Genomic DNA, 12,422 nt, shown 5'->3' with positions numbered 1-12,422 from the left:
TAAAATTTCAATAGCAATAAGGCTGTAGCCAGTGGCAACCTGTCTGTAGGCTTGCCTGTATCAGCCAACACATACGAGTGAAGGCAGCGTGGAGGAATTGGGATTTTTTTGTTACATATGTGTGTAGTCATTGCCTTTGTGTCCAGGAAACTGCTTGACCTGCACTTTACTGACCCATCACTTTCCTAGTATGTCTTCAGCCTCCTCTGGCTTTAGGCCTCTCTAAGCCCTAAGTGTCATTTTCTCCTTTGAAGCACGACACTGCTTGTTCAGAAGGCCTGATTCTGTAGTGGAGTCCACTGAGAATCTCTCTAATTTTGTGAGCTGCTGATCAGGCCCTACAGGGTCAAATTCAGTCTGTTTGCAGGTGAATGCTGCTACCTGCATGATGCCGAGGGCTGCAGCAAGTTCCTCAGCCCTGGTCTCTGATTTTAGAATAGGATTCAAACACAATGATTTCTCCACAGGTTCTTCTCCCCATGCCACATTCTTGCTCCTCTCCTGAAGTTCCCTTAACATTCACGGCATACAGCCCTTCTTAGGTCTGATCGACGTGCTGGTTTTGCCCTCCTACATTCAGCAGACTTGCATCATCTACCTCTAGACGTGACACATCAGTGCAATAGGGGCAGACATTTCTGTATGTAGAAGTGAATTCCAGTTTTGTAGCAGTACCTACATGATTTCTCACATTTTCTATGAAAGAATACGAGTAAGTCATACTTACATATGTTTTAACATATGTAAGTTATGTTAACATAAATGTGTCTTAACTCTCAGCTGAGAGAGGATTATGTCAATTTAGGCTAATAGCTACCAAATAATAGACACACAGATACTCTTAAATTGGTTTAATTTATGTCTGCTGGCCCCGACAATTGGATGAAAAGATAAATACACACAAAGCTTTCAAAGCTTGGTGTGTTATGATGCTAATTGAAAAGTTACCAAAGGAAGCCTGCATGGTGTGTGGGAATCTTAGTGCATGAGATTAGTAGCTAATTAGTGGCTGAGAGCTGCAGTGCACTCCTCCCGGCTATCTCACACTGAGAACAGGCAGTTTGGCCCATGCAATCAATTCTTGCCCGATACTGGCAATGAAACCCCTATTGCAGACAGCAGACTGTGATGATGGGAAGGTATAGTGTCGGTGCTGTAGCAGGCTCTCCTAACTTGCACAGAAAATGTCAAAGATACTGCTGTCTAGGTGGCCTGCTGTGTCCTGAGCCACAGCAAAGATACAGGCATTTGAGAACTGAGCTATTTTTTCTTTTTAACAAATGCATAAATCTTGTTTTCTTACTTTCTGCCTTTTTCATGCCATGTTTGCAGCAGATGACAGAACACACTCCAGAGGCCCTGAGCTTCAAACCATGCTTTAGATTCTGAAGTGAATGCGTACAGGTGGTGGCACCCCCATGCTTGCATTATGTTTTAGAATCATGACATTTAAAAAATAGGGCTTTCATCTGTCAGTGTCCTTGTATTTCCCTCTCAAGCATTTCCCTGGTGTACAAATGAAGTAAAAGAATCAGAGATTTAAATAATACACTTATCTCATATGAGTCTAAGAGGTTGGCCTTTACAAAAAGAGAGACATGCAAAATTGTAGGAATTGGTGTCACTGATGCATCACTGATACCACTGAACTAATCAGGGCTTTGATTGCTTAGGCACACATCTATTTTTCTCAATTGTTTTGCGTTCTTTTTTGAGAATCCCTTATTTATTACTTCATTTAAGAAGGTTGTTTTGTAGCTCTGAAGAGTTACATGTTTTCTTCTTTTCCCACATTTGCTTTTCCAAATCTGAAATGTGTAAACACAGCTTTAAACTACTGCACACTCTCAATTAAACTAACTAGTATTAAACCTCACACAGACATTGAGGAGACATACCAGGATGGTTCACTTCTGAACATCACAAAAGCTAGAAAATTTTCTTTCCATGTCACCAGCTCTGAGTGACACAGTTTTGCTCAAGCTGGAGTCAGAAGTGGGATAGCGTAAAAATCCCATGGTCACAGGCAAGTGGCCTGGGACTGTGTGAGCTGGTTGTAGAGTCAGCTTTTCTGGAGATCAGTGCATAGGTGCTTCTAGTCCAGTTCCCTTAGCCTTCAGTCAATAAACCTTCTTCTTCAGCTATTGAGAAAAAGTTAAATCATCCATGATCTCCTCAGTAAGAGCTAATTACAAAGAGGACATCCTTCATGTAGTAGCCAAGCTGTTGTAAAAGTGATGCTCTGGGGAGATGCAAGGTTTGCTGGCAGAGCTAATACCTTGTTTGATCACATATGTAGTTGGGAAAAGTTAACAGACTTTCAGACATAGAAGTTCTTCTGCAGGTCTGAAAGAAAAAACTCAAACTTTGAGCTGTTCTGGCCCATTCTCAAAAATCTTGTAGAGAAGACAGATACAACAGCCTCAGACAGTCAGCTCTACCATGGATAAAGCCAGCTTGCAGGGCAACCCCGAGAGCCCAGGTGTTCCAGGAATCTTAATAGCCTGTGTGGAGCAACGAATTCCTGAAACCTTGCTCTTTGTTCAGTAAATGTTTGTTAAAACAGGAATGAGAGATACAGGAAAAATCATCATTTTCTGGCCAAATTATTTCCAGCTGGTTCTAGATAGGTATTAGTAATGCAGCTGTCAGTTTTCACATGATGTTTTTTAAATGGACACCCCTTTATTAGTCATCTTTTAAGATATCTTTCCTTTTATCTTAAGCAAAATACCTGTGGGTACTGTTATTGATGGTTTCAGATACTACTGGACAGTAACATTAAGATACTCAGTAGAAGCTGGTCAGTGCGGTGACTGATGCAGCATGGGAATTCAGTGACAGTGCTACAAGCTGAAAAACACTCCATGCTGGAGGCTGGCAAGGAGCTAGGAGCAGATAAGACATCTGTTTAATCTCACTGTGAGGTGAAAAGGGGGAAAAAATCCCAAATCAAGTATACTCAGCTGAATGGAGCTTGTGAAGGGACCACTGTTTGCTTCAACAGCTTTTAAGAGGAAACTTAAGAGGACTCTGGCCTGGTGGGCAGGTCGCCTCTGCCAAGATGCTGCCTCCTCTTGGGAGCCACAAGAGAAAACGTTTGCTCCTGGGCAAATTGAAACAGCCCCTTCTCCTTCCCTCCTGCTCCCTGCCAAGCTTGGGGTATCTCCTGCTGCCAGGTGGGAGACAGCAGGGCCAACACCAACTGCTTCATGGCATCCGTTTAAAGTCAAGGCTTGATAATGGTTGTTGGTCCATGGGCTCCTCTTCACCTGGGGGAATGGCCCTGTCACATGGGCATCTCAGATGATGCAGGTGGGTGTCAGAAGGCCACAAGCCATCCAGCCATCTCCCCTGAGTGCAGAGGAGGCTCTGGGAGAGAGAGTCATCCATGTAATGATCTCCGGATGCCATGTCTGATCGGTTCCTGTATTGCTGAGGAGCTGTGTGGGGTTCTGGTAGGCTGTGTGTAAGAGGAGAAGACAGGAGAAGGACTCTTCTGTATTTGTTCCACCTGTAACGAAACTCAGGCAATTGTCCCACCACTTACCACTTGTGCTTCTCAACAGGCTGGGAGGCAGGCGGTTCTGGAAAGGCCTGGCAACCCACTGGATAAAGTTATTTCTTTCATCCCCTTGCAGGACATCCTTTCTCTTTTAATGTTTTCTGCACAGTAAAGAGAAAGGGTGAAGGAGCTAAAGAGGAAGAGCTGCAGAGGAGTTTCCAATTCCTGTAGAAATCTATGCATGGCACATCGTGCCTGCAGAAGCCCAAAGCTGTGCTCAGCTCCATGAAACCTGGTAGCTCAGCTGTAAAACCCAGAATTTCTCCTGGTTTCTGAGCCAATCTCTCAGTATTTAGAGAAGGTACTGGACTGAGCTGAAGTTCTGCAAGCATATCTGATTTCATGTCAACTAAAACCTCCTAAAAATCAGATCAAAGTACTAGCCTCTTCCAAAGAAAAGCACCACACCTCAGTCTGGAGGTTCTGTTAAGTTAAAACCAGAAATGCTTCTTCAAATAAAGTATAAAATTTAAATGCTTCTTCAAATAAAGTATAACTGCCAGTTTGCTTTGCAAATCGTCTCTCTAACAGCTGCTTTCTCCAAGTAACTTCCAAAATAAAACTCACCTATTTCGAAATAAAAAAATCACCTATTAAAAAATTTAAAAATCATCTATTCCAAAATTAAAGTCAATGTCTAAGATGACATCTGGGAGATCTACAGAAGTCTGGTTTAACTGGGGTAAAGCTAAGGTGAGAGACAGGTCAAAATCAAGCTTACCATAGAGGCCATCTGCAACCTTTGTGGAGAAAGATTACCATCTTGTTGGGGAGATCGTGTTTCTTTCTGTTATTATCGATAACAGTCTGGTTTATACCATTTACTCTCCCTTCTGAGGTTATCTTCTCTGACAGCTGAGAGACTCAACACAACACCTATGGTGAAGCTACAATGAAACCGAATCATGTTATTGAATCCTAAGTGTCATTCGATTGTATCACGTGCTGTGAGAATGTATAGGTACCACAGTCCTCGTCCCAAAGCACTTACAGTCCAAGCCAGATAGGTCATAGTAAAGTGACATCCAAGTGCAAGGTCCTGCACCTGGGTTGGGGCAACCCCTGGTAGCAATACAGGCTGGGGGATGAAGGGATGGAGAGCACCCTTGTGGGGAAGGACTTGGGGGTACTGGTGGATGAGAGACTGGACGTGAGCCAGCAATGTGCACTTGCAGCCCAGAAGGCCAATTGTATCCTGGACTGCATCAAAAGGAGCATGACCAACAGGTTGACGGAGGTGATTCTGCCTCTCTGTTCTGCTCTGGTGAGACCCCACCTGGAGTCCTGTGTCCAGCTCTGGAGCCCTCAGCAGAGGGAAGACATAGACCTGTTAGAGATAGTCTGGATGAGGCCACCAAGATGACCAGAGGGCTGGAACAGCTCTCCTGTGAGGACTGGCTGAGAGTGTTGAGGTTGTTCAGGCTGGAGAAGAGAAGGCTCCTGGGAGACCTTATTGTGACCTTTTAGTACTTAAAGGGGGCCTATAAGAAACATGGGGACAGACTTTTTAGCAAGGCCTGTTGTGATCGGAAAAAACGTTGATCGTTTTAAACTAAAAGAGGGGAGATTCAGGCTGGACATGAGGAATAAATTTTTTACCATGAGTGTGGTGAAACACTGGCCCAGGTTGCCCAGAGAGGTGGTAGATGCCCCATCCCTGGAGACATTCAGGGCCAGACTGGACAGGGCTCTGAGCAACCTGATCTAGTTGAAGATGTCCCTGCTCATTGCAGCGGGTTGGACTAGATGGCCTTTGAAGGTTCTTTCCAACCCAAACTATTCTATGATTCTATGATCTGTGCTGGTTTGAATGTTGTGATTTATAGCTGTCTTCTTTCAATAAAGCCCGTTTTTTATTTTAGTGCATTTTGATGTAGAAGCACATGAAATCTTACAGATGTTTCAGTAACAGCAGGTTGCCTTTCTATGAACGTTTCTTCAAGGGAATGTCTTTTCTGTGCAATTAGCCAGGAGGTTTGAGCTTTATGATGGAACAGTTTGGTCTGAGCTGCTTTCCCTCTCTGGCCTGTTCGGAAAGCGCTAAGGAGGGCAAAGCCAGCTGTCTTTAGAGCCTCACCAGGCCACAGTCACAGGCTGCTGCCTAGGGCTGTGTGCAGAGACCCTCCTGCTCCACAGGAGCTGATCCTGTTACGCTCGACAGGGCAAGTCTAAACTGGGTGAAATGAACAGGAAATGCCAGTTCCAGCCTTCCCAGATGGCTCCAGGCTACTGTGTACACTAACTTTTTCAGCCTTGGGAGGTTTTGCATATTAATTCCTCATCATCCACAAACTGCATTTGAATCAGAACTGTGCTGCCAAGATCTTGGAAAGCCATCCCGCTCGCGTGATTCTGGAGACATTAGCTACGCCATGTTTGTTGGGCTGTCTGCTCTGCTCTCCTGTTTTGGTAATCCTCTGCTCTCCTGCAGGTATTAACATGTACAAGAAAGCTTCCTCGTAATAAACAATAGCCAAACATGCCACTTTTTTTTCTGTCTGTCAAAGACACCATAATAGTTTTAAGTCAGTCCCAGCAAAAATCATCAGTGGGGCTGCAGAAAGGTCAAAGGTTTGCCAGTTTAGGATTTCATGGGAATATACGCTTGTTTGGACTTGGCCCAAGAGCTTCGTTTACCTGTTTGACAGGTAACAATTAGTGAGTAATAGCTCTGCTGGCTGGAATGCAGCTGCGAGGGCCAGCAGGCGCTGGGTTACCTGGTGGGCAGGTGTGGGTGCAGCGCCCAGATAGGTATGTGCATGCACAGCATTCCTGGGAATCAGTTTTCCCTTAAAGATGCAGCGATGACTGCAGGGCACAAAAGGGCTGGGCTTAGCCCAGGCTGGAAGATGTTAAGCTGTTTGCAAGGTAAGGAAGTAAAGTAAATAGTGGAAGAGGAGTTGAGGAAAGGACTGTGACAAGCAGCTGCCGCTTTTTTTCCTTGACTGGAGAAAGCAAAGTTCTGATTCTTCCCTGAGAATCTCAATAATTGAGAATTCAGCATGATCACAGCAGGGGTATCAAACATTTATACAGTCCTAAAATTACATTTGGCCCTTTGAAGGCAACCACGAGGCCGATGTGGCCCCTGGTGAAAATGAGTTTGACACCTTTGTATTACAGTGTTATCAGGGGTGTGGGGAGGGGGGAAGAGAGAGAAGGGAAAAGCTGAGATGGAGTAGAGCTGATTTGAGAAGTGTGAGTCTAAAAGTTATGCGGACAGGTGGCCAGCATGGCTCAGGAGTTGTCTGTAAGGATTTTGTGTGCATTGCTCCCCAGCGGCAGCCCAGCATAGGCGCAGCAGCATATAGCACATCTGAGAAGCTCACTTGGCAAGATATATATGTGAAGAGAGGAAATCCTGTATCAGTTGGTTTGGAAATGGTTAAACAGCTTATGTGCATCAACTCTGCCATTAGCAAGAAATCAAGCCTCATGAGTTTATCGAATAAAACCACTTTATCTGTTGCAAATGGCCCCATTTCCAGCTCCTGCAGCAGTCCCTCCTGATGTTGAGTCCCTAGAGGGAATCTGGTATAAATTATGTAGACAGGGTCTTTGCAGGTGTTTTTAAGATGTTTGGTTTTTTTTTTACCACAGCAGGCAACCCTTTCAGGAACAGAAAGGTTTGCTCATTCTTTTCATATTTTATTCCCATTTGTGAACAAGCTTCTGTGTTTGTGTATTTCCACTTAACATGTTTCATACTTTACAACTGAGCTATTGTGTGCCTTTGTAGAAGCCACATCCTCTTTCCCGGTTGATGTATTTTCACCTGCAGAGTTGGAGTAGTGAGTCCAGTATTATTAACCATGAGAAACACAGATGATAAGCACTACTAGTTACATACATGCATGCTATTACAGATATATATTTATTTATATCACACAGTAATTATTTTGAACCTAATTTTACTAAGATGACAAAGTATTCTTGTGTTTTTAATAAAAATAATGTCTTTTTTTACTCATGCTTCCCTGGGTGAAAGGACTTCATCCTTGCTGTACTAGTTGACGTCATTTGAGGAAGAAGAAATGCAAGTATAATTAGAGACCATTTTCCTTGATCTTAAAGGACGCAGGATCACTTTGAGTCATTAAGCATTATTTGTACACTGTTATTTAGTATGACCTTCATTAAGAGGGAGTCTCTGCTCAATAGTGTATGGGCCAATAAATGGTCATTAGGCCTGACTACCAGCTGACACAATAGCAAGGTTTGTATTTGTTCTCACAAACTCCTCACAAGCTACAAGCAAGCACTACAGAAGCACAGAGTCATCTCTGCAGCGTGGACCAAACCGAAGCAAAAATATAACCCTTTCTCAGAAAGTGCTGAGAAATGCATAACAAGCCCCTTCCCCCAGCCCACAACCACGGCATAAGAAGATGCAATTATCTGTCCTGGGTTTGATGAATGCTCATCTCCTGCACTGCGCACCTCCAAGAGCCCCCACCCCAGGCACTTTAGGAAGAGGTGAGCAACACTCTTCCCCTTCCAAGCATCCTCCACTCTGCATGTCAGACTTCCTCAGCTGGAGTTTGGACCTATGTCTCTGTGTTTCACACCTCTGAGTCAACACTTGATTTCATGAGTCAGTCAGAATACCATTTGAACCCCTGTAAACTTCTGACATCCATAATGGTATGCAGCCGTGAGCCCCACAGGTTGTGAGGCACTTCAAATAGTCATTTTGTTTGTGGTACTTGGCATCTATGGTACGGTGTAAAGCAATGTGCAGATTGTTCTTTCTGTCTCCCATTTATTGCTGACCTCTACAACCTGCAGAGTCCTGCACATTTTGGTGTGTCTTCCTATGATGGCTGTTGCGACCTTAACATTTCTGATCACCTCCCCTTTAGGCATGGAGAACAGGAACTCCATGCAGTGTGCAAGATCTGAGGCACTTCAGATTTGCCCAGTAGCAATGCTTTTTGTTCTGTGTGTTCCTGATGTTGCTTTGGTCTTGCTGAGCATTGGGAGCGCCCTTAGCATGCCAAGCAACACTTTCACCAGACTTAGGATCATAGAACCATAGAATAGTTTGGGTTGGAAGGGACCTTCAAAGCTCATCTAGTCCAACCCCCTTGCAATGAGCAGGGACATCTGCAACTAGATCAGGCTGCTCAGAGCCCCGTCCAGTCTGGCCCTGAATGTCTCCAGGGATGGGGCATCTACCACCTCTCTGGGCAACCTGGGCCAGTGTTTCACCACCCTCATGGTAAAAAATTTATTCCTCATGTCTAGCCTGAATCTCCCCTTTTCTAATTTAAAACCATTACCCCTTGTCCTAACACAACAGGCTGTTCTAAAAAGTCTGTCCCCATCTTTCTTATAGGCCCCTTTTAAGTACTGAAAGGCTGCAATAAGGTCTCCCTGAAGCCTTCTCTTCTCCAGGCTGACCAGCTCTAACTCTCTCAGCCTGTCATCATAGCAGAGGTGTTCCAGCCATCTGATCATCTTGGTGGCTTCCTCTCAACCACCAAGATGACCGGAGAGATGGAACACCATGACATTTCATTGTCATGATCATACTGCATAGTCATGCTGCACAATAAGCACAAATGCCTCAGAACCAAGTGAAGAATTCTCCTCCCTCGGGCAGCTGCCGGCCTACCTGTAGGTTTTGTGCTCTGTGTGGACTTGATCGCCCTGTCACTTGGAGTAAGTGGAAAGAGTTCTGATTTCAGCAAGACTGGAAGTCCTGGGAGCATCTTCTGTTAATGTCAAGGGGAGCTGCATGGAGAAACTGAGCTGTGGCTTGTGCTGAGTGATGTGCTTTTCTTGTCCTTGGTAAAGGACATTTCATGCTCACAGAGGGATCAGACTCATTAAGTCAGAAGAGAAATTAAGTGCATTACCAGTGGTGGCCTTGTGAGAGAGTTTTGCCTCACCGTTTACTTTATTAAATGCTTTCTGTGAACACAAGGTATAAAGCTTTTCTATGTGGTGCCTGCTGCTCTCCGCTATATCAGCACTGTAGCTACAACAGTTGTAAACATTTAAAGAATGGTGCCAATTAAAGGTGACTTGGGAACAAATGTGCTATGAAGAACTTGGAAAGACTGGAAGAATAGCTATTGTAGCAAATGCTTTTCTAAATGGACACCTGAAGGGATGAAGCTATGGAGAGGATGGTTTGGAAGGCAGCCTTCCCACTCCAGCAGTGCAGTCATGGTGATTAAACATACCCTTTGGAAGCACACACTGGTTTGAAGAGGCTTCCAGCCATCACTGAATGAAGCTTACAATGAATGACCCATTGCGTGTTAAGAGGCAGATGACTCCACCTGCTATTTGGGTTCTGTAAAAAAGGCTGACAGTACTTGAGGGTGAACACTGGGACTCTGGAGAGTACAAGAGCTCTGTTGTTCACTGGTAACTATCAATAAAGAGTCCACTAGATAAAGTGGATCATAAATGGCATCTGAAGTAGTGTTTCACCCCAGCAAAGAATATTCCAGGACGGCAACATAGGAAAAGGACCAACTCAAAGGAATTCACGACCATGGGTTATTCTCAGACAGCACCACACTGCGTAAGGAGGAACAGAAAACACGTGGCCTTATTCTCTGTGAAGTGTTTGTGGAGTTTTTGTCACCATAGCACCGAGTCACCAAATACAGAAAGGTCACTCCCATGATTCATAACTGAACCCACAGCGGCTGTTGCTGTTGTCCTTCTCACTCTACTCAGTGTGTAATAGCTGAAGAGAGCAATGCTGGACACTTACAGGCCTCTCCATCCTCCCAGCACATTGCAAACAGATTAGTGCACCCAGCAGCTCTTTATGAGCTTTTCTGGGCAGGTGAAAAGAGCAGATAGTTCAGTGGATCATTTCATACAACCAAAGGTCTGACTGGTGTCACCAGGGTAAGGATCCATGAAACAACACGTGATACCTGGACTTCAGCTGTCCATCAACAGAGTTGATCTATTTGGGAAGAACTTTTCTGAAATAGTTATCAGCTTGAGGTTGATAACCTAGTATTAAGAAAGTTTTAACCAAAATGTTTCTGCTGCATGGATAAAGAAAGGATAAAGAAAAATAAGGATAAAGAAAGGATAAAGGATAAAGAAAAATACACTATTTTGTCCAATTCTGTTTTTCTCATATTTATGAACAGTTCTGCCATTTCCATACTTCAGAGAAAGATGCTGAGTGTTAGCATGGCATCAGGAGAAGAAGAAGGAAAAAAAAAATACTGCTTCAGGAGTCTGCTTTGAAAATCCCTTTGAAATTCACATTTGCTCAGCAGTCATGTTGCTAATGTCAGCAGCTGAATATATCTGGGTTTCTATCCACACCGGGCACACACCAGGCTACGTGTGGCCTCAGAGCAGATGCCTCTGCCTCTCCAGTGCTCTCCTGCTGGGATGACCACCCTGGGGGCAGAAGTCCCCTGTGAAGACAAACTGTCCTGCAAGGGAGACTTTCTGGAGCTGGGGCAGAGGAGTGGACCATGACGAGCACAGGAGGGGAAAATGGAAGCTGGAGGCTGGGAAGGTGGGTTTCCAGGCTGCGACTGGAAACCAGAGCGTGGGGAGCACTGAACTGCTTGGATGAGACTGGAGCAAGCAGAGGGGACCTGCAGGCACAGCAGTAACAGCAGAGCAGACTGAAAATGGACATGAGGGTATGAGAAGGACTAGGACTGTTTGAACAAGACAGAATAACTTAGAACTAACAGAGGGAAAAGCCATGGGGCTGGTCTGTGAGGAACAAGGGCTACTGATGGCTGAGTGCTGCGGTGGGGACCCAGTCTGGACAAGACCAGTGACAGTGGGTGGCCTCCTGGCTCAGCCACCAAGTTTCCTGCCTTCCCATGGTGCTGGATTGCCCAGAAATCTCAGCATTCCTGACACTAATTACACTACCAGGAGCTGCATCACTGCAGGAAAGTCACTTCCAGATGCAAGCTGGACCACGGATGGATGGATGCTGTTTGGAAAAGTAGAATCACACAATCATTGCTCAGGTCGGATGCAACCTTGAAAGATCATCTGGTCTAACCTTTCACAGGAAAGGGAACATAGATGAGATTATCTAGCACCTTGTCCAGTCACATATTGAAAACCCCTAGTGTGGGAACACTACCATGTCCCTGGAGAGAATGTAGAACAAGACACTTTGGGTGAGACAACAAGAAGCTGGAGGACTGGACTAACAGTAAGTGGATGTCTTAGTGCTGTGTTGGTACAAGATGTGGGAGGCTGTCAGTCGGAGCAGGCAGGCGAGCGGAGGGGCCAGCTGGCTTTCCTTGCCAACAGCACGGCAAGGAGCACAACACTGCTGTGCCGCTGCAGATGGCAACTCCAGCCAGGGAAAGCAGTGCCGAGGCCATTGCGGAAGGGAGTGGTGAGACCCCACGGGCATGACCTGCCTCGTTCTGCCCCGAGAGGGGTGTCCCGGATTTGTGCCACACTGAAAGCAAAGGCTGCAAGGAGGTACTAAGACCTCGAGGAAGTAACTACCAGGAAACAAACGTAATTTAAATTAAAGGGCAGTGCTGGCACAAAGACAATAGGGTGCACACAGACTTTAATGTATTCCAGGTGGTAAAGAAAGGGTGGCATCCAGCCAGGTGAGGAGTTACTGGAAGAGATCCCCAGGAGGAGCAGGGGAGACAAAGGCTGCAGGGGCTCAGGGGCGCAGTTTGGTTAGGAGGCCCTGCCAGGATCACCCAGAGCCAGGGCTCAGTGGGGCACATGAGCCCTTCCAGACCACTTGCTTGAGCAACTTCTATTTTGGCATCTCCTAACTTGTGAGTTGTCACTACTCTTCTAGGGCACTTGGGGAGCGTTATACTGGGGCTTCTGCAGCTTTAGCTATTTTATTTCAGTGGATAAGGTGGCT

The sequence above is a fragment of the Caloenas nicobarica genome, chromosome 2 (genome assembly GCF_036013445.1).
Source record: "Caloenas nicobarica isolate bCalNic1 chromosome 2, bCalNic1.hap1, whole genome shotgun sequence".
Lineage (NCBI taxonomy): Eukaryota > Metazoa > Chordata > Aves > Columbiformes > Columbidae > Caloenas > Caloenas nicobarica.
This window is presented reverse-complemented; position numbering follows the sequence as displayed.